General features: G+C 48.9%; 1 long non-coding RNA gene across 3 annotated transcripts in view; it reads right to left on the reverse strand.

Annotated features, from left to right (window-relative positions):
- LOC128852010 (uncharacterized) overlaps positions 1–22,798 on the reverse strand; it is a 63,000-nt gene that overhangs the window by 25,556 nt on the left and 14,646 nt on the right. For all 3 annotated transcript variants that reach the window (XR_008449618.1, XR_008449617.1, XR_008449615.1), the window contains one exon: positions 6,781–6,961. This is a non-coding gene — a long non-coding RNA (uncharacterized LOC128852010). The remainder of the gene's footprint in view (positions 1–6,780; positions 6,962–22,798) is intronic.

A 22,798-nucleotide genomic window follows, 5' to 3' on the forward strand; every position in this document is an offset into this window, starting at 1 on the left:
TTTGCAAATGTTCATACAGCATATATTTCCTTCCACCTTTCCAAGTCATTAAACCACACACTAAATCACATGGGATTTACAAGAGAACAAGAGAACGTGGAGGCCACATTAACCTTTTGCCATGGTGAAACTTGACTGTTTAATCCCCTCATTCTTTTCGTCTTCTACTCCGTTTTTGATCTATGTCAATATTTTGTCTCTCACTGACTACTTAGCTTCTTTAGTAGCTCTTGTGCAGGATCTTTCAAAAGCCTTTTGGAAGTCTAAATACATTTTATCAATTGCTTCTCCTTTATCCACTGCTTTATTGACACATTCAAAGAGCTGTAGGAGATTAGCGAGATGCAGTTTGCCTCTGCTGAACCCATGCTGGTTAGGTCCTATCAGACCACAATCTTCCAGATGTCTTCAAGCATTGCTTTTTAATTATCACTCCCACCAGTTTACCAGCTACAGATGGAAAGCTTACTGATCTTTAATTCCCCGGATCATCACTGGAGCCTTTTTTTAAATATAGGTACAACATTTGGTCTTCTCCAATTCCCCGAATCAGTAGCTTTTTTTTTTTTTTTTTTCACAAGAGATTGCATATTTTTGTTAGCAGCTCAATCACTTAAGCTCCTTCTAAACTCTCGGATTTAACCATCTGGACTTGATAACTTATTGTTTGGGAAAAGGCAGGGAGGGTTTGTGGTTTTTTTCAGTGAGTTTTTGGGTTTTTATGATTGGCTTTGTCCCAGCACCCATTATTTGGCAAGCATGGTTTCCAACAGTTCCACATCTAAGCAGATATGGGAAAAGAATCTCACAAACACTGTTGGTAGGGACAACTGATATAAGAGAAATCATAAGAGAATTCAGCTCCCCAGCAACATCCTAAAAATGGAGATACTGAGTCACTTTAAAAACAGGAGGTAACTGGAATTGATCAATGTGAGTTTTCTTGGATAACTTCCACCCTGTTCTGACTGACCAGGCTAGTTTTGCTCATTTGTTTGGGTCTCTTGATGAATAGTGTTTTCCATCTTGATCCCAGAAGATTCAGGGCACAAAAGGAGCTAGCCTGATTATATACATCCTAAGGTGCACTAAAAAGAAAGTGACCTCTGTGCTAGGGGATGCATGAACCTAGGAGGAGAAGAAACCCAGCAAGGATGAAAAGAAGCAAATCAGAAAGTAAGCAGAACAATTCTGGGCTGTTAGCTCCATTGATTGCCTTTCAACTGAATCAGCCTCGAGACACGGAAATGCTATGGGAAATTCTGGGGAACTCAAATAAGTAGTCCCATTATGTGAGTGTTTCTCTCTTTGTGCCAGGCTAGTTCTTGATAGCTCTCATCATGCTGGCTGGCTTTAAAAGGCATGGGAGTTCAGATCAGGGCACAGCTTGATAGCCCTGATATGCCACTGACTTCAAGCCACATGGCCCATTGGTCTTACAACAGGAGGATAGTGAGGAAATTCAGGATGAGCAAGAAGCACCCACAGGTTTCTGCCACAGGTAAACCATAGTGAACACATGACTGGCTTTGGGGTACACATTCAGCTGCGATCCTGTGTGTAAACCAACACCAGAATGCCAGCTTCTGGAAACCTTCAGCAAACTGCCACACTCACATCAAAAGATGACAAAACATCTGTATGAAATCTACTTATCCTAAGCCAGACCTGACATACCTTACCTAACAGATACATACTTAGGTATATTTCATTAAAAGAGGAAGAGAAACCTGTAAACCCTCTTATCTAATTGCTGCTATCCAGTTCTTACGGGATAGGTTGACGGCAATCACAGAGAAAATTCTGCCTCGTGTAGCATGTTGAATTCATTCCCTGCAAACATTGCCTGGGTGAGGAAATGGTGCCATAAGTATTTCTGGGAAGCACTCTAAAAGCAAGTCTTGGCTTCCTCTAAGACCTCACTGATATCCCTCCAGTACAAAGCAGGGCAATTCCCAGCAGTGCTGGGCAGCACATTCGCCTCCTCTGGGTCCACAAGGCCAGGGCCAGGATCACAGAGGACATGAGGAGAGGTTTCTCAGCTGTGCTTCCTCCTCCATATTGGAAGCAGAGGAACATGCACAGGAGATGACAAGCCAGAGCAGGAAAAGGGAAGATCAGGCTGTTTTTTCCCTGAGTTAAGGAGATGAATACTCCCCGGTGTGGAGCTGGTCCTCCTGCCACAGCTTTCCAGACAACATCTGTGCCTAGTAGAAATATGGTTACTTCTCCCAAGTAACAAGTGATAGGGTGAAGGAAATAGCCTCAAGCTGCACCAGAGGAGGTTTAGATTCAATATTAGGAGAAACTTATTTACTGAAAGAGTGGTGAAGCATTGGAACAGGCTGCCCAGGGAAGTTGTGGAGTCTCCATCACTGGAGGTGTTTAAAAAAAAGTGTAGATGTGGCACTTCAGGACATGGTTTAGTAGGTATGTTGTTATCATGTTGAAGGTTGGACTCGATGATCTTAGAGGTCTTTTCCAACCTTAACTATGCTATGGTCAGGTCAAACTCCAGCCTGCAATATTTATATGTCTTCCACATCACATTGTCACCAGAGACACGCTGCTCTTTTCCTGCCTCACTCTCCAGCTGTCTCTCTTTCCTTCTGCCTTTTTTTCTCTCAGGTCTTCACTCCTTCTTAGTGCCTCCATCCCCTTCATACCCCCCCTCCCGCCCCCCTCCCCCCTCCCAGTGCTTCACAACTCTCTTTTTCCCACCACAACATCTCCCTCTACTGCCTGCAGGTCTCCACCTCTGAGAAACGAGGAAGGGCTCACACCTGATTAAACACAGCAGGAATGAGATGGAGGAGGAATGCAGGAGAGGAAGAGGCTTTCTTCATCTCCTAAGTTAGCCCAACACAACTTGCCAGCCTGTGACCTGGTCCCACACACCAGAAACAACCCTGTTGCAGGCGCTGGCTTGGGCTGGATGAAGCAACATGGACACCCTCACGCATGCTGTGCTACTGCACGCAGGCTAAGCCAGGCAGCACAAATCACATCCAGCTGCTCTTCTAGCAAGGCTTTTACTCCTCTCCTTCTCTTCCCATGCACAGGTCTGTCACACGTGTGGATCTTGGGGCTATCCTTGGCTACTCAGCAGTGGCTGTGCAGAGGCTGCAGAGGTGAAGTGCTGGGGGCCAGGGCTGGCCGGCTGCCAGTCATAGCCTGTACCAGGGTCTCCTGTGCTCCCCTGACACACACGCTGACACATGGTGTGGCTGTTTGGGGACGCCCAGCCAAGAAGCCTGCTCTCCGCTGCTGAATCCCCACTCTGTTTCCTGAGTGACAAGCCACAAACTCCCTTTCTCTACCAAACAAACAGAGGCTTGAGTGAATCACTGCCTCAGCCCTGGCACACAGCACCCCAGTCATTACAAATTCTCCTCCAGCATCCAGCCCCCTGCGAAGGTCAGCAGGCAGCCATGCCAGCAGAGAGTCTGCAGGCTGTACCTCCCTTTCCCCACAGCATCCCTCTGCACAGCCTGAAGAACTGTACAAACAGTAAGCATGCTTACACATCCCCCTTACCCATCCTCTTCCTCTCCACCAGTGTTTGTGGCTACTGTTTGCCTGGTATAAAGGCAGGGGAAACTGAGGCACATCATGGTGACCAGCAAGAGACCTCACTGGAATTAAGACTCAGGTATCCTTAGCATCAAGGTTTTGTAGGCAGCATCATTTCTCATCTTCAACTTGCAATAACTCATCTTGCTGAGCTTTAAAGTAGATCTGGCTTTGGACTGCAAAACCTGGTCAGGAAATGTTCCTTATCACCAAAGACTTGCAAATGTCCATGCACAAGCATGAGGCAAACCACTCCTTGCCACTTTCCTGCCTTTCTCCGTCATCCCTCGAACAAAAGTACATCCCTCAGCAACACAAGCATCTGAGTGACAGATCTGTAAAAAGTCCCTGCAACGTAACAGGTTTGTGCTTATACTCGATCCTAAGTGAGAACCTGCCCCAGATGGACCTGTCCTGGCTCCCACCCATGGTGCAAACCCATTTTCTGTCAACGTGGTCCTATGAGGAATGATAACACCCCTCCTGGGCCCCATGCACTGACCATAGGGCAGTGAAGTCATCAGGGCTGGAGAGCACCATCTTAGCACCTGCTAAGACAACTTTTCCCTCCCCTTCCTCTTCGGTGAGATGCCTGTCCTTCTGCCAGACGGTGTCATCCCCTTATCCCCACATACATACTTTCTAGGGCAGCAGGTAAGACATGGCTCTAAAGCCCTTGGGGAGAGCCAGGCAGAGATGTGACCACCAGCCAGAGGACATACTTGCCTCTCTAGGATCTCTCTGGACCTGGGGTGGTTGCGGGAGAAATGCAGCTACAGGGAGTTGGGTTTCTGCCTTGCTGTACACCACTTCTCAAGACACTCAGTAGACAAGAGCTGTTGTAACTCCTGAGAGGGGAGGGCAGCTGCCTAGTGTGGGACATCGCTTGCTAAGACTGTAATTCAACCCTCTTTCAAACAGGCTTGACTGATAGGAGAGATTGCACCAGGCTGGCTGTGGCATGCAATTGCATCTGCCAAATTAGCCAGAACATGCACGATCCGGAGAGTGTGCCAGATGTGGAAGGACAAACAACACTCGAGCCAACATCAAGCTAGAGTGGTACAGACAGATAATACCCAATGCAATATAAACCTTGCCAGGATAGAGTTAAGCCAACATTGTTTTCTAAACAAATCTGAAGCAGCAGAGTGAATTCATACTGGATCAGCATTTTCGACCATGGAGCCATAGCCATTTTGACCCAGTGCAAAGCTCCCTAGAGTTGGATTTATTGTCTTGTCCACCCTGAGCCAGCACCAAAGCCATGTCCTGAGAGGGCTAAGGAATTTAACCAATGCAAAATGACTTCAGAGGCTCCATCCAGGAGGAGCTTGCTTTCTGCAAACTCCCTAATAACAAAACCAAGTGCAACTGCATGGTCACGCTCCCTGCCGGGCCCCGGCCAAGAGGAATAGTGACACATCAACAATGCTACAGTCACTCCGTCACCCGCAACACACACACATTGAAGGGTGTGAACCACAGAGGAAAAGATCACTTCACAGTATTGTCAGCCAGCAGCAGCATCCAGAAATTATCCTGCCAGGGAACATCAACCCTTCCCGAGGCTACCCCAATGCTGTTCCTGCCCAGCACAGCATGTGCCAAGGGGTCATGAGGGATGAGAAATGCTGGAGTGTGAGTTAGGAAGAGACGCTGCTGAAAGAGGGAAAAGCAGGGTTCAGGTTTACCCCAAAAGAGAAAGAGAAACAACTGGCACCACCAGACTGAAGTTGAAGACAACAGTTTGGTTGGGGGGGGAGGTGTTGGGGCAGCTGGAGAAAGAGGTGGAGAAGAAGGCTGGCAGCCAGGTCCCTCAGTGGCAGCACAGACATGCACTAGAAGATGCACCCTCCTTGCCAGCATCACCAGGTGGAATGTAGGCAGGAGGGGAGCAACCCACCACCTCCTTCAAGGGACACCACATCCTACCAGCCTCTTCCCCTCAGAGAAATGGAGCAACCCCAAAATCTGAGTCTGAAAACCCCGGCGTCTTCCAGAGTCTGTGCAGAGCCTGAAACTGTGGGCTGGTAGTTGTGAACCTCTAGACCTCCAATTAAAAATATACTCCTTTGAGGACTCCCTGTGCCCACTGCCTTGCCAACAGCTCATTGATTTAGCATCCTATTCAGGGAAAAGGCACTTCCAGGCACATCTGTGCTTCTCAAGGGATGGCTGGGCCTGCCCAGGTGATGGGAAAAATAGCTGTTCCCTGCTCCTCTCCTGTCCCCACACAGCAGCAAGTCCAACAGCACAGGACATGGCATGGAAACAGTGCGGCTGGTCTTCCTGCCTTCCTTGCAGAGGAGCTGGGGAAAGGGGCACTGAGGGCAGTTGCAGGCAGCGGGAGGCCCTTTCAGGTGCTCCCAAGAGCTTTCCATCCTGAAATGGGTCAGGCTTAGCACAGAGACCCTTCACTGCCTGTGCAGGGCACACGGCGTTCCCAGCTTATGAAACACATTGTCTCCAGCAGGAAAACATCCCTTCAAGCTGGGCAGAAACACCAGGGGACAGCAGATAAGCAGTGACAAAGAGCACGCCCATCACCCCAAAAATCTGTGCCAGTCGGGCTGGGTATTCAGAGAAGGTACCTGGCTAGGAAATGGAGGACAGCATGCTCCCTGGGGAATCGGGATGCCCAAAATATCCATAAGGTGAGGAGAGAGGGGGAATCCCCCCTGCATGCCCCACTCCCATTAGAGTGATGCTCACTCCTGCTCTGCTGCAAGCTGCATCCCTGAAGGTACCCAGGCCAGGGCCACGGAGCCCAGCAGTTCTGCTGGCCAAACCAGTCTGCTGCTCCACTTCAGCAGCGTGAGCCCAGCTGCCCCATATCCCAGGAAAGAGAGGAGGGGATGGAAAATCCCTTAGGGGTGAGAGCAGACAGTTGTGTGACAAGGGAGGGATGAGAAAGGAAAGAACACACTCGGGACTGCGTGCAGGGGACCAGCAGCTCTTCTCCCTGCTGCCCTGCAAACAATCCCTACCTGCACACGCATGCAGAGCTGCAAGGAAAAGGGGTTGGAGGAGAAGGAGCAGTTCTCCATTAGCAGAGGGAGGGGGAAGGATGATGAAAGCCTAGATTTTGTTCACCGTGTAATAAACCCCTGTCTTTTCCCTCCCTCGCACCTCTGGGGAGCAAGCGAAGAGAGGGAGGGAAGGATGGAGAGAGGCACACAGACATAGGAGCCAAGGTTGGCTTACCTCACAGTGCCTGTGCCGCGGGTGCCTGAGTGTGCAGGAGGTAAATCCAGCGCTCCGCTCTCCTCGGTGAGTGCTTGGAAAGGCCTCTCTTCTGTCACATCAAGGAGTGGCCTGTGAGTAGGTGCTCCAGCTCACCATTCGATCGAAGCTGCCATGGATTCATTGCGAACGACTTCGCCTTCTGTGAGGAGAGGAGGAAAGGGGAAGGAAAAAAATAAAAGGAAAAAAAATCACCAGCTTAAGATTTGGAGGGTAGATTCACTTCTTTCTTAGGTTTCCAATGGCAACTGAATATACCACAGATGAAGATCCAGGGTGCGTGTGTGTGTGTGAATGTGTGTGTGTGTGGGAGGGACGGAGAGATGCACAGCTGCTGAGTCCACAGGCAGTGTGGGGTGTGAGCTAGTCAGGGTGTATCGGTGATTATGGAAACAGACAACTGGGCACAGGCAGCAGAACAGACAGACGGATGGAAAGAGATTTAAAGGATGGAAAGGGGATGGCCTGTATCCTAAGAAGGATACTGTCCCACTGCACACAAAAAGGAGACAGCACCTGGCCCAATGCAGCGAAAAGGGCTGACAGAGCCACACCAGAGAAGGTGAAATGTGCCTACATACACAGCTGCATGCGCACAGACATGTTGCCTCCCAGCCCTGCTCACATCACCCAAGCATGCCCCCCACAGCATGCTGTTCACACTCACACTGCTGCACACATGCTGTACACACACACACACACATATGTGCGCACTCTCTGGCCTTTTCATACCACTGTGCACTTACTTGCATACACCCCTAAAAATTCAGGATCCCTCCAAAGGTTTGAGGTGATTCTGTTCTTCACATACATCCTGCTCCTACAAGGTTGCACAGCTGTATGGATATGCATACTTGATATGTCAGGCAACCATCACACAACAACATCAACTCCACCCAGCCTGTTCCACCACACATATGAGTACAGCGCAAAAACACTTAAATACAGAATTGCAAATCCTGACCACTGCACAAATGCATGCTGAATATCTGAATGTACCTACCACATACTCATCGCCACTTATACGTAACTGCCACTGTGCAAATGCACGTTATTTAATATGTTCACCTCCATATCAAAGACCAGCAAAAGTGCCATGGACACACACACACAAACGTCTGCATCAGGGCAAACAGCACACCAGTATATCATAATGCGCACATCTCTAAGAAAACAAAAGCACATAAAACATCCTCACGCGCTTTGGAACATAAGTCAAGCAGGCAGCACTGGCTGCACATCACACACAAATGTACTATGCTTACAAATTGCCTGCAGCATAAAAACTGATCGCCTCAGATACTGTTACCTACCTAACTCAGCCCACACAGTGACATACCATCCTTCTGGATCTGAAACACTAGCCCCAGCATCATCAAACACCAGCCATATTCTGTCACATGGAAAACATAAATACTCATCAACATCCAACAGAGGCAGACAAACACAAACTACACATGAAGTGCTGAGAGCCACAGCCAACATCACTCACATACGAAAAAATTACATTCTTGAAAGTTATGAAGTGAGAACTTGCTTTGGAGACAGCTGTATTATTCTGTGTTCCTGCACAGGTACATGTGTACACACACACGTACCACTGCCACACCGATTCTGCTTAAACTGCCTCCATCTCTGAGATCTTCTCCTTTTTTCACTTTTTATAATTCTGCTCATTCTACCATCTCCCAGTAAAGCTCATGACACATGTTGCAGGTCCTGTAGGCAAAACCTCTAGAGCAGGAAGCCTGCAAGATCATCCACACTCATTCTTTTTCCTTCCCTTATTTCTTCTGATGTTAGATGTGCATAATTTACACGCAAGGAAGAGCGCAAGGTTCCACCAGCCCCAAGTGCTCTGAAATTGGCTGATAGCGGCAACAGAGGACAGGAGCACAAAACCTAAACATGGTGAAGAAGTGCATAAACCCTTATGGGAAGCAGAAAATTGGTTAGGAAGGCAGGAGCTCCCTGAAGGAGAGACAAGGAGATGCAGGAGGTAGGTAAGAAGGGATGGAGGAAGGAGGGAAGATCAGCCCAGCATCAGGGACAGCAAGGTAAGTGTTCTGCCAGGCTTGTTTAACAAGCTCAGTTGTGTCACAGCATGATAGTGCAAGCTATGGTGGAGAGCAATCAGGGTTCAGCAGCAGGGCAAGTGCATGTACCTGTGTGCCCCTGAGAAACTGGAAAGACATGAGACAGCATGGGGTTTGGGAGAAGGAAAAGCAGCTGCGAGCGAGTGCAGTTGCAGACATGTAGTGCAGGGGTCTGTGGCTGTACTGGGATTGCTGGAGCAGCACGTACTGCTGCAGGTGCAAAAGGAAGAGCCCCACAGACACAAAGGGACTGTTATAGGGGTGACTTGGACACAGGCAACATAGGGGTTGCAGTGTGGTCTAGCCCCAACCACACTCACAGTTCTTCCCAGCCCTCCTCTGGACAATTTCTGAGCAAGCAGATAATCCCCAACTCCTAGAGAAGCTAGATAAAAATGGAAGGTGTCTTGCAGGCTGTTGTTCTGGGATGTTGGATGGGCATGGGCTCCAAGAACATTCAGGTACACCTCAGTGTAAGTCAGTGAAGTGTACATTGCAATAGCCTCTTCCAAGAACACCCTATCCTCCAACACATTGCATGCCCCCGGACCCTACTTCCACAGCTCATCCCCAAACAACCCCCACTCCCCTTTCCAGCACATGGAAGTACACCTTCCTCACCGTTACTCAGGCATGGAAACTCCTCACTCCCCAAAGCAACCTACTTGACACCTTCCCCCAGAATCCTCCCACCTTTGCAGACACACACCACATGCATGTCCATACGACAGCACAAGAGAAGCAAGAACAAACATGTGGGGAAGACACGACCACCACTTCAAACCCTCTGAATCACCTTCTCTTCCCCTGCACCTCCACTGCTGCCACCACTCAATTTTCAGAAGTGGTTCAAAGGAGTAAAAATTTCCTTACTCTCAGCTAATCTTGGCCTGTGCGCCAAGGCAAATTCAGCTTGCTAGGAATGCCTGTTCCTCAGCACTATGCTCAATTGTACCTGCATGCTTCCTTCCACAAACATCCATTGTGCATTACAGGAGATGAATAATGCAGACTGAAAGGGGACAATTGAGAGAGTATTTTGGGTCTCAGCAAGGCACGTGTACAGAGCAGAGCAGAGCTAGAGCTGCCTCATTTTGTCAAAGCCAACAGATGCTGCTGAACCTGGAAAAGCCACCGTGGCCTGAAGTGCTACTTGGGTTAAAGTGTGGTCATGAGGACAATTTAAAAAGCCTTTTGGACTCAGGATTTTTAATAGGTGCTCAGAGGTAACACAGAGGTGTCATGTTTGGATAGGCAAGGAGATTCTTCATCTCTGAGATACTTAGCACTGAGCTAAGAAGCTGAAGAGAGCCATTAGTGGAAAAGGGAACCATCACCCTAAACTGATCTCCAAACCATCTGCTTCTGTGCTTCAGGGGCATGGAAGGAGCACCGTGACTGGCTAAACAAAGGAAAATGAAGAGCAAAAGCAAGGCAAGCAGAAGCCAAGGGGGATGCATATGTGTGTTTGCATGTGTACGTCAGTGTGGTGCTCATCTTGTTCATCTCAAAAAGGGTTGTGCTTTGCCTCACCTTCACATGCCAGTTCTGTGCTGGCAAGCAAGAAGACCTGGAAGACACAAAAACATGTGTTTGTCAGTGTTGTTGTGAGCAAGTCCACCTGCATGGGATAATGCTGAAAGGGGGTAAATGGACAACCTGGTGTCATATGCGTACACGGGTGTCCAGGAATGTGTGGCCTCTGATGAGCATCTGTGTGTTGATGTTGTGCATGTGCCTTCTGCAGGCAGTGGGCTCCGAGTATCAATGTGTGGAATATGTATGTGCATGTGTGTGCATCAAAGTGTTGTACTCTAAGGTAAACAGTGAATGTGTGTGCAAGTCTGTTCTTTCCTGAAATCATCAGTGCATTTGTGAGGTGTTGTCGGAAGTGATGTGATCTCTGTGTTTGCGCATGTGTGTGTGGCAGCATTTATGCCTCTGTGCAGCACTCACGGTGTTACTGTGCACCAGCAGAGTGAATATTCTTGTGAAAGTAATGCTATGAGTACAGCACAAAGCTATGGTAAGTGTGCACGTGCTGCATGCACCTCTGCACGCATACAGGTATGCAGGGGCAGAATTCTTCTCTGGTTGGAAGAGTCCATCTGGCTCCTGCTCTGCCTCTCTTCCTGGTCTGTGTTTTTCTTTTCTCACCTTCCCTCAGTTCCCCTCTCTCACTGGCAGCAGCATACTCTGCCCCAGGAACCAACTCCCACACACAAACACAAGGCAAGGGAACTCCTTTCCTTGCAGTTCCCTGGTATCTTCCCATATCAAGAGCCAGGCAGTGAAGAAAATTCTCACTGGGCAATCTGAACTGGACCAATTGCCTGTCCATGTCCTTGTCACCCATTTGCAACCACCAGGAACTGCATCAAGAACCCACAAACTTCCATCCCGCAGACTCTGAACACCAAAAACCAGACTCATGGTTCACATCCAAGAAGTGGGCCATGTGAAGGTGAGACAGCTCAGGTAAGGCAGTTCACAGTAATAGAGGACACAGCAGTTCCTATAACTGGGAATATAGAGAGGATCCTGCAGATACAGTGATACCTGTCTGACTTTCAGTTTCCCAACCAGAGTCACCCACAGCTGGGTTTGGTGTAAGAAACCTTTCAAGCAAATTACAGTCAGCACAGCTGAAACTCAAACCTCCAGAGCTGGAAGCCACATGCCTTAGCTGTTCTGTCCTTGCTCCAACATCAGAAGGATAAACCTTCCCAGATTCCACATGTACTAAGTAACCTCCAGCCTAGAATCCAAAGCACAGAGACTCTCCACTTGGAGCACCTCCTGGAGCAGTGGGACTCAAGCAAGAAGAAAACCCCAAAGCCATTTCTCTATTCCTTTTACCAATTCTCCAGATCACTATCTTCCACCCAAACAGTCTATACTGAGTTCTACATGTTTGTTCAGGGGCTGATCTAAATTACTCAGCTCCCCACACTGAAATGCAAACAACTGTCTTCCATTTCAAGTTTTGCTTTTGCCCTATATCCCAGCCTGCACCTATTCCCTCTGCAGGACAAAACTAGCACACAGAAGCCAGATGTGAAAATATGCACACCTTCCCTGAAAGGGTTCATGGGATCCCAGTGAGACTCAGTTTCATCCAGGCCCAGGATCTCAGAGTTTTGCCTTGAAAATGAAGTCTTAAGCTTCATCTCTTTTGCTGTGACTGCAGTCCCAAATCTGTGATATTCCTTATCATACAATCCTATATACTAACCTCTAAGCTCAATTTTGTCTCCTCTAATTTTTCCCCAGGGTTCTTCGGAACAGAGACCCAGCTTTCACTCTGTTGCTGACCAGCAAGGCAATATAATCTTTACACAGAAGAGAAGAGTGTCCAGCGCCAGATCCCTTCCCCAACATTTTTCCCCACACTATAAATCAAGACGGGCCAGAAAACTTCATCTCTCTGATCTGCCAGGTAGCAGCAGCCATGAACCATGATGCAGGTCTCCAGGAGTCAGGCCAGGATCTTCCCATTTTTTTCCCCTAGAGACTAACACTGCCTGCAGCTAACACAGTTTGGGTGACCTTTTCACTGCTGGCAATCACAACCAGGAAAAATAGCACTTTTTGTTAATATTTAAATGCCCAGTATAAAATGCACAGGACCGGCCCCAGGGCTTGTTTGTCTCCTCCTGTGCATCACTACTCCACTCACCCCAATTCTTCCCTCACTTCCAGGTCTCTCCCTCCAGCCCTACACCCTTCTTTCCCCTCCCCGGCTTTACAAGCAGCTCCTGCTGATGTTTTTCGCATGTTCTGCCCTGCAGCCTCTCCAGATTTCCCAGCTCTGTCAGGCATGAGGAGAGTAAGCCCCTGATTACCATTCAAGCTGGATTCTCATTAGGCAGAAATGCCCCTCCAGGAGATCCATTAACAGTCCATAAGGTTAACTTAATCCAGCCAGTCTTGTGTGGTCTCTGCCCAAATTCCCTATTACATTAACAATCTTGAGCCTTAATTAGCATGTGAGGCAGAGGTGGCATTATTAATGGAGATAATACGGAGCATTAAGAATAAACAGGCTAGGCTGTGTGTCCCCCACCATGCATGCAAATTCTCCTCTGTGTGGAAACGGTGTGAGATTCACCCATGGGCAGCACACACTGAGGGACTGGAGTGCATCAGACTGAAAACAAGCCCTGGAATGTGCGGTCAGGCTGGTGCAGGAGGACAGTAGGGATGAAATGGGATCCCAGAGACCCTTCAATTTGCTCAAGAAACGAAGGGCTGCTAATGAGAAGACAATGGCCTAGAAAGTCCTGCGAGGGAAATCCTTGCACTGGAGAGCAGCAGCCATGTCCCTGGCTAATCCAGCCATCTCATCTTTCTAGGAGGCTTGGGAAAGCAAGGCCAAGATGGTGTGATTCTCCATTGCCTTGAATGCTTGATTAACACTGTTGTATGTATGCACACGATGGGCGTATGTCCTGGAACACGAAGTGCGAGGAGGGGTGTCTGCCTGATGAGGAACAGGCTGTAGTACCTGGTGCAGCAGGGGAAGAAGCCTCCTTTCTGACCGCAGAGCTCTAGTAGACTGAGAACACAGTACACGACAGAAGGGGTTCAGACTGAGGGAGAGAAGCTGTCACTGGCAGGATCAGAGAACAAATTGACTGGATCTCTTGCTTCAGCAATGATTCACTGTGTGGTAGGCGAAGGACGAGCCCCTCTTGGGACAGCCTCGTGGCTGGGTGCACAGGTCAAATCAGCTTGGTCATCACAAGCTTACTCTCTCTCCCACTCAGGCAGAGCCAACCATTCTCCAGGGAGGAGACGCTCCAGTTGAAAGGAGGGGAGAACTAGTGCTGCCAGCAGCAGTGAGGTACTGGAGGAAAAAGGTTCACAGTCTGCCAGCCAGGCTTGTGCGAGGAGAGCTCACATATGACCTGCTGCCCTTCTGTCATCCCGCAAGCCTCGCACTTCTTTCTGAAACACTTGCAAAAGCATAAGATAAAAGTGGAGAGGAGGGAAGCAGAAGAAGCCAAGCCAAGGAAGCAGTCTAATGAGAGCGCTTCTGGACCGCTAATTCACACCTCCAGCAGCACCCAGCAGGCTGGGGAGGGAATGGGAAGCTTGCCACTGGGACCACAGGGAATGGCATTCTGGCTTATTCCTGAGGCCTGACCCACTGTGTTCCAGCTGTACATAGCTCTGTTGCGATCAGCAGGTCCCTCTAGGCTTTGCAAAGAGCCTTGTGCTGGGGGCAATGATCCCTGAAGCACAGAGCGATATCCCCTGTGCCTCGGCCCTAAAGCACCCAGCTGGCACTAAGCAGCCTTGCTTAGCAAAGAGCAGTGCTGCGGGCTGAGGCTGCTCCCTCCTAGGGCAGCATCAGGATTGTGCTCAGCATCAGCCCAGCTGCCTTCACATGCCCAGAGGTGCAGTAGTCAGCAGGCAATGGTGGAGGCCCTTAGCAGAGCCCAGCTCTCCCACTTTCCAGCACAGCACACTCCCACTCCCCCAGGCTCACCAGCCAGCCCCTGCCAAACCCATTTGTCCAATATTGAGCTTTCTACTAATCCTGTTGAGCCATCCTTTAAGTTGCTCTAAGGCAGAGATAGAAAATACAACTGATGCCTTAAGATGCTTCCCCTGACCTTGCTCTATTCAAGATAAAGGGCTTTGATTTAAAAATTTACAGTGGGGGTCTGTCACTGATCTATCACATGGATTAAAGGAAAACAGAGACATGGGATGCAGCTGGTGTTAGGTGAGCAGACAGGGAAGGGAAGAAAGGTTGCCACCAGCATGGGGGAGGAGACAGAAGAAAGAAAATTACAGTAAATGAGAGAAGAGGCAGAAAATATACCTACTCCCTTGTCATCTCCACTCTTAACTACTGGCAGAAGAGCTTTACACACACATGGTGTGATATAGCATATCCCATCACCTTTCCTGGGCTGTAAGGAAAAACAAGGCTGTGGCATTCTGTCATGGTGTGACTGGGCTGAGAACAGGCTGCTGGGACTGGAAAAGACCTCCTTGCCCCAAGAGAGGAAGGAGGGAGCAGAGGCTGAAATCTTGAGGCATAAACGGCTCCTACAGACATCTCACCACCACCAATCTCCCCTTCTGATGCTGTTCAGGCCATTCTGCCTTCACACCTTGTCACCTCCTTCGCACCAAACCTCTTCCCCTATCTCCTCCCATGGCTGGCAGTACTGTCCCTCACTGTCCCTGCTGCCTGTCCTGGCCCAGGTCACATTTGACAGCATCTAAGTAGGCTTTCCACAACTCACCTCAACCCTCTACTGCCCTTAGCTCAAGGGTTACTCAGAACAGTCATCCTCTGTAGGAAATGTCATAAGGTCTACCAGGGGCACCTTCTTTTCTCCCTGTACCCTCTAATAACCACAAAGTTGTTGCACCCTACCAGGGCCTTTTTCTTCCTTTGAACTTATTCTGTTTGAAGACCACTCACAAGATGGCTGATGTTTCATACATCTTTTCTCCAGCACACAGTTGAGGGTCTCAGCTAGCCAGGAAGGACAAGAAAATCTTAATTTCAGCAAGAGTTTTGTTGCTAAATCTCTCAATCTGCTTTAGAATAGTCTAGTCTTGACCTGGGAGCTCACTCTTAGGTATCTCTTTCAAGTGGGTCAAGACATCCTAGTGCTTTGCTTAGGCTTGAGAGCTTCCTAATAAGTAGCCCATGTCCTCTTACATTCTCTTCCCAATTTCTTCCATTGCCCATTGCACTAGCAGAATGTTTAAGCCAAATTTTCTCAAGACCCTCATGTCTACAGACTGTCCCACTATCAATCTGCTTATCCGAACATCCCTCAGTCAGGGCCCCAACCAGAACTGCATCACCTCTGGCCTTTCAATTCCCTCACCTGCTCTGTATTGACCAGTCCCAACCCCTGCCTCTGCTGAACACCACCACTCATGCACAGAGAAGCTATCCCCACTTCTCAAGGTCTGTTTCAAATTCCCCTTCCTTTTTTTCAAGCTTCCTAGGATCCTGCCCAGTCATCTCTTGGTGGCCCAGGGCACCCTCAACTGGTTTCAGAGTTTTTGCCCAGCTTCTTCATCTCCTCCTACACCATACCACTGTAGCTGACACAAAAGTATTCACCTGTGTGGGACCTAGCATAACACATCACTGCGATGTCACTTGTCACCCAGCAATGACCCATGTCCCTCTGTCACTACAAAGCTACACTGCTGCAGCCAAGAGAGAGGCAGCTGATTGATGCAGAAAGAAGAAAGAAGAAAGGCTACTGGAAAGGAGACAATAGAGATCATAAAATGAAGCAGGTCTATAAAACAAACGACACAGGAAGGGTAGAGGGATCAGGAAATTAAACCAGAAAGTAACAGGTACAAGGCGAACAACAGGAGATCTTGCATTGCACAATGCATGTTCTGGCTACAGAACTTCCTGTCATGAGATTTTGTGAATGGTAAAACTTTACCCTACTTCAAAAACTGGCTGGACAAATTCAGGGAAGAAACAAGTCCATACAGACCTATGAAGTGTACAATCGATCTTCTAGCACAATACCTCTCAGCAACACATCGCTGGAGGCGAAAAGAATGTTTGCAGGAAGTACTCCTACACAGTTGTCCAGTCTTTATAGTCTTACCTCTTTTAGCCACTGTTGGAGATAGTGGACTAGAAGAATCTCAGACCTGGCTCAGTAGAATCCTTCTAATATTCCTATCACTTTCCATAGCCAGGCTGATGCAGAAGTTATGGAGAGATAGTAGCTGTGAGTAACAATATCATTTTGGGGCATTAGATCATATTGGAAATGAACGGACAAGGGAGGAAACAACAGACACCCTTCCAAGAACGACTCTTTTCCCCTCTGCCCTAAAGCTGGAAGGAGGTCTGCAGTCATTTCAACCAGTCAGGCCAGTACAGTTCCTTATTGGAATGACATCTGTGCTTGAGTGCTAGCCCCCTCAATGCCTTGTTCCAGACTTTGTAAGACCAATTCCCCTTTCCTTGTTGATAAACAGAGAGCCCTTTCAGCAGACCATCTGTAACAGGGCCAGCCCCCCTGAATTCCCTTCCATTTCCCTGACCTGTCTATCACACTATTCATGGCAGCTTCTCCACACTAATCTTTTCATTATGATCTGACACAATTTTACTGGCCTGTGACTGCAATGGGGAAAAAAAGGAAGGGTGTTAATCCTTCTAACCTCGTTGTCCCAATTCTGGACCATCTGTGACTAGAAAGTCAGAGGAGGAATGTCTGACCCTCCTGAGCCCACTGTCCACATGCCAAGCCATCCTTGTCTGGCAAGAGGGAACCACTCGCTGTGGAACTTTCAGCCTGCAACCTCTCAGGAATTTATTGTAGCAAAGCCCCTTTTTCAGCTACTGTCACTTGCCACAATATTGCTTTCTAGACTACCTCTCCACCCAGAGGGGATGGAGACATAAGAGGAATGATATGTTCCATCTCCATCGGAGTCTGTTCACTCATTCTTCCAGTACCACCTCTCCACTCCTTCAACAATGGTGTCTGCAGGTTCTCCCCAGCAGCAAGACAGGGAATCAATAAAAGGTGAAAGACAATCAAACATCTCTGAAAATTTTCCTGGCAATGCTGCACGTGAAGAACAGGCCTTGCAGATCACTCCATCTCCACCACTAGCTAAGTCTTGCTTGTTCCCTTCACCCCTTTTCACCACTGTATGTTTCCTTGCTGCAACCAGTCATGTCTCCATAAACCTGTGAGGCTCTTTCGTAGGTGATCTGAGCACTCACACCTGAAAGCTTGCGTGTATCCTCAGAGCCAGCCAAATATTCTTCTCTTTGCTCAGCCTCACCCCATACCTCTGACTTTGACCATCTTTTGCTACCTTAAATAATCTCTCCCTTTCGTTGGCATTTACAGTCCTCAAATACTTGTAAACTGTTATCATATCATCATTTAGACAAGCTCTACATATTTAGTTCTTTTACTCTCTCCTCATAAATAAGTCCCTCCAGCCTTTTCATCATTTTTGTTGCCCTTCTCTGAATTCCCTCCAATTTATCACCCTAGTGCTGCTAGCATAGCACTCACGTTTGAATGCCAGGCATTCCAGACTAGTCTCACTAAAGCCTTAGAAATAACATGAATTTGGCCTCCCTTGTGCTTCAGGGCTTGATGTTTCTGGATGTACTTGACTACACAGATGTCAGGAAATTTAACTTACTTCATACAAGTGGCACTGGGTAATACAACTCAAGACTACCTCTTAAACCACAGGGCCTCTCCCCAGGGAGAAGAAGAAACAGCTTCACTAGAGGTGGGGAGAAGAAGGTATATGGACAGAAAGGGTTGATGTCCTTCAGCTAGACATGGCACACAACTACAAAGACTTATATAGTCACACACCTTGAGATGAGACCCAAGGATGAAGCCCAAGAGATGGAAAAGGTCCACATACACATACATACATGTGTGCTGATGCCACAAATAAAGCTACATACAATTACCTGCATCACATGCAGGCATATCCACAAATGCACACAGGAGCATATATACATGGGTAATAAAGACAAAGCTGAGATGGAGGGGATGACATCATACATGCACACAGAGACTTTGTCCCTGTACAGAGGTAATTTGTGCACACAAGATAGGACAGACAAAGCCTAGCAGAAAATGTTTCTCCCCCTGTCCATGAACATACATGTTCTCACGCATGAGCCAGTGTTCCCAGAGGAAGGATAGCTCATGGAGTCCTCATAGTAACCTAACACAGGCAGCTCTGACCCAGCTACTCTTCAGACTGAGTGCATAAGCCACTGAAAGAGTGAATACAAACATATGACACCTTACCTTAAGGACTCTGGTAGCCTGTACACCATCCTGAGACACAGTCTGCACATCTATAGCACCTTCCACGGTGATTAGCTTACGACCCAAGCCAATCAGAAGTGAGGTGAGTCCTGAGGACTGTAAAGGGGAAGAGATTTCCCCACAAGCCCGTTGTGGCAGAGCAAGGGATTCTCAGTGACACCCCTTCTCCAAGTCATGTGTCTGATAACCCTTCCTCACAACAGTATTTGCTCCATCGCTCTGCTATTAGACTGACACTCACAGGAGTCTAAACCACCCACAGTTTCTTGCAAACAGCCGCTCCCCTACAGGTACCAAAACCAGACAGGTATTAACTTTGTTTGTGGATGTCTCTATGTAGGGAAGAACACGGATTCTTGGCCTTCAGACACCTTTTTTCTCCTCTGTGAAAGTCATGTTGTGCCATATTGTCTGGAACTAGGCTCTATGCTAAAAGGCTGAAAAGCTGGAGATGCGCTCGCTGGGGTGAGATGGACTCGCTGGGGTGACAGTAGACGGGAAGGAAGAGCCCCTGCATATCATTGGGTCAGGACAGAAGGATGGATAGGCCACACCTTCAACAACAGGACAGATTCTCCTCTAGAGTTTTGATTCCGTGCCTATCTCTGTGGCATCTGATGGTCTGCTATAAGGCACCATGTAGCCATTGCGCCCACCCAAACCAGTGCTGCCTAGGAACCTTAAAGACTGCCTGCAACGGAAAACATCTAGGGATCAAACCCATTAAGTCACTCAGCTCAACTTGGATCCATCTATTATAGCTCGTTTCCCATCCCTTATAATGCTGTGGAAAGAGTGACAACTGCCCTTCCCTCCTTCTGTAACTCAGCTGGTCAGCTGGAACTGGGTTTCCTCTTGGCTTATGAGTGTTGAGCAAATGAGGTCATTTCTCCTTGGTGACCAAAAATTATTTGGTCAGTCCTGCCTGTGAGGAAAGTGGTTCATCTCAGGCAATGACTTGGTACCCCTGAACTCCCAGGAGACCTGGAGAGCTGCTATAGTACCTTGAAGAGGATGTCAGGGAACGGCAAAGCAAGTAACAAAACTAATATCAGCTGGGGAACACAGGAAAGCCAGGACACAAATGTAGCTCCGCTAAAGTGAAGCTATAACTGCTGCCAGACCATCTCACCACTGAAGCAAACAACAACAGTCCCACAATCATTTTCACCTCCAAAGTGCCAAGCTTGACTCATCTGGAGCTTTAAATATAGCCTTCATCTGGTTCACAGCTGGAGGAAGCCCATCCTGAGGCAGCTGAGAGAAAGGGCTGAAGGTGGGTCACAGCCCTTTGATCTGGTCCCTGAGCTTTGCACTCTCCCCTTCCAACCCAAAAAGACTTCACTCCCTCCCAGCACTTGAGTTAATTCCCATGCATTCAGCCTGCCTCCCCTCAGCAGCTCAACCCCACTTCCTCCTTCACTCCTCTTCCCACACAGAAAAGCATCACAGGACACTGAGCTCCAGCCCTGCAGAACCCAAAAGAGACCTCAAACACCTGCTGCAACTCAGCATCAGGACCAGCTGGACAATCCACAGCAGCAGAACCTCCAAAACTAGACAATCCCCATCAGGAGAACCAGCAGTGCTGAGGGAAGCTCCACCTTTCCCTTTACCTGCTTGCAGCCTGGCATCCCTCACTGTTCAGGACAGCTTTGCTCCTCTGTGGAGGAGAAAAGCAAAAGCTCCTCTGTTGCCAGAAAAGGGGATATTTTCCTGGAACACATTTGCTCTGCACCTAAGCTGCTCCTGTTCTACTCTGGTGCCAGGGCATGGGTGAGGGCTGCAAGTATGTTTGGGGGAGATCACATCCCTTTCCCAGAGCAAGGTGCCTCTCATCAGCTCACAAGAATGTGAGGAAGAGGTGTTCCATGCATGTCCTCTGCTCTCCTTCACACTAATAAAAGAAACAGCTTAGCCCAGACCCACACATACAGGGGACTGAAGGAAAAAACACAATATTTGGGATGAGGGAGAGAGCAGCCAGGTCTCTCTCTCAGCAAATGTGCTGATATTTTCTGACACAGCTGCTGACAGCACTAGGAGGTTTCAACAGGCCCTGATGTGACCACTAGCTTTTTTTCCCAGGTGAGCAGTGCGCTACACCACTTTTCAACAGGGTCAGATGAGGCAGCTGCACTCTGCCTGGAGCTGCATCTGGCTTTCTGACATGACCCAGGTAGGCACAAACATCACAGACATCATCACAGCTATGTTTCCCCCACCTCTTGCCTTCCCTCTCTGCCTGTGATTTTTATCTTTCAGTTTTTAAATGCAAGCTGCCCCCCAGCAAAAGCTACACCTCCATAGGCCCTCCCCTTTCCCAAACGCCCTCTCTACCCTCCAAGCAGCTTCTGCTTCACAGCTTAGCTTTGCACCAGCGCTGCACATCAGGCAGCATATTCCCAAATACTCACTTTGCCTGGAGCTGAGTGAAGAAGGGAAAGGCCATGCATCTACAATTCTTCCCTCAGTGTCATAGTTTCTGATGGGGAAAGAGTAATGAAGGCTTCATACCGACAAATCTGTGTGCTTGTGAGTTAGATGTCCTATAAGCCAGACACCTCCCAAAGGAAAATAATGAGGTGAGGAGGGTGGGGAACAGGCTTGGGAGTAGGGGAAGGTTTTTAGGCTGGGAAAATGAGTGGATTATAAGTGGCTGTCTTGCACCCCCAGCACCGCATCAACACCCCTCTATTCCCTGCAGCTTCCTCACTGCTGCTGGTACTGTCTGCACAAAGGGGGGAGGTGGGAGGGGGGCTGTATTTAAATATATTAATAATGCATGTTCCATGCAAATGAAGCTCTCTGAATATTACATTAGTGATGCTGTCAGGCTGCGCTTCCCAAGACCCAGGAGTGATGGTGAAGTGGGGTACAGGGGGAGGAGGGATACAGGTCACCAGAAATCCCCACACCCCAGCACAGCTCCCCTTCTCCCTCTCCAAAGCAGCTCCCCCACAACACACACACTCCTGCTCCCTCCCACCTCCTGGTGCATGACAAATTCTTTGGCTCACAGCATGCAATGCAGCCAGGCTCCTCAATCACCTAGACCCCCTCCAGGGACGTGGAGACCCCCCACTCCCAAACAAACACTCCATACATAATCTTTACCCCTGCTCCAATCTCAGCATTCATCTCCCTGCTTCATATCTTGGTTTATAGCTCCCTACCTCCAGGCTGGGGAGAAGGGTTGTGCTCTCCAGCCTTTAGGATAAAAGGAAGGGGAGCAGCTCCTAAATCCGTCCTGCACATGTGCACCCACTTTGCGTGCACACACCGGCCCCCAGCAGCAGACGCTTGTGGGAGCCCAGAGTTGGTGCCAATGGACCGCAGGCTGTGTACGGCTGCAAGATTCACACGCCTGCAGCGCACGAGCAATGCTCTCCTCCCCATCACCGACACCTCCTCTCCCGGGTGCTTGAGAGGATGTTTGCAAGCATATTGTTTGTGCACAGCAGCCCCTGCCTCTGCGCACAATACACACATGCAATGAGCACACGTGTGCTCACATGCATGCATGCAGAGGTAGGGGGGAGCCATACCAGCACGCACATGAGAGCATTACGCACAGCAGCTCCCAAATATGCTGCCTGCTGCAGCATGAGCAGATTTATGCTGCCTTTCTCCAGCCACATCTGAGCTCTGGAATGGGAATAGCAGCAGCTGTGCGCTCCTGCCTGTCCTGGGATGAGAATAGGATGCGTCTGTTCATCTCTCTCCCCCACCCCCACACCTCCTCCTTCCCCCTCCTCTTGTTCCCATTCATTCATTCAGCTTCTCCTCCCCCCACCCCATGCCCCAAAGCAGGAAGATCCTTATGCATAAAAATGTGGGCATGTTTTCCCTGGTGGAATAAATGGCCACGCAGACACCCTGCAAGCAATGCATATACTCATACGTATGCATTCAAGTAGCTGTCCTGGGCCCCTACATAAATATCCAGCTCCCACCACCAGACACACACACTCATCCACCCGACAGACACCACGCAATGACTTTTCTGCAGCCAGTCAGCCTCCGAGAAGAGCAGTGTAGAAGCAGAGC

This window comes from Cuculus canorus, chromosome 1, assembly GCF_017976375.1.
Source record: "Cuculus canorus isolate bCucCan1 chromosome 1, bCucCan1.pri, whole genome shotgun sequence".
NCBI classification, from domain to species: Eukaryota; Metazoa; Chordata; class Aves; order Cuculiformes; family Cuculidae; genus Cuculus; species Cuculus canorus.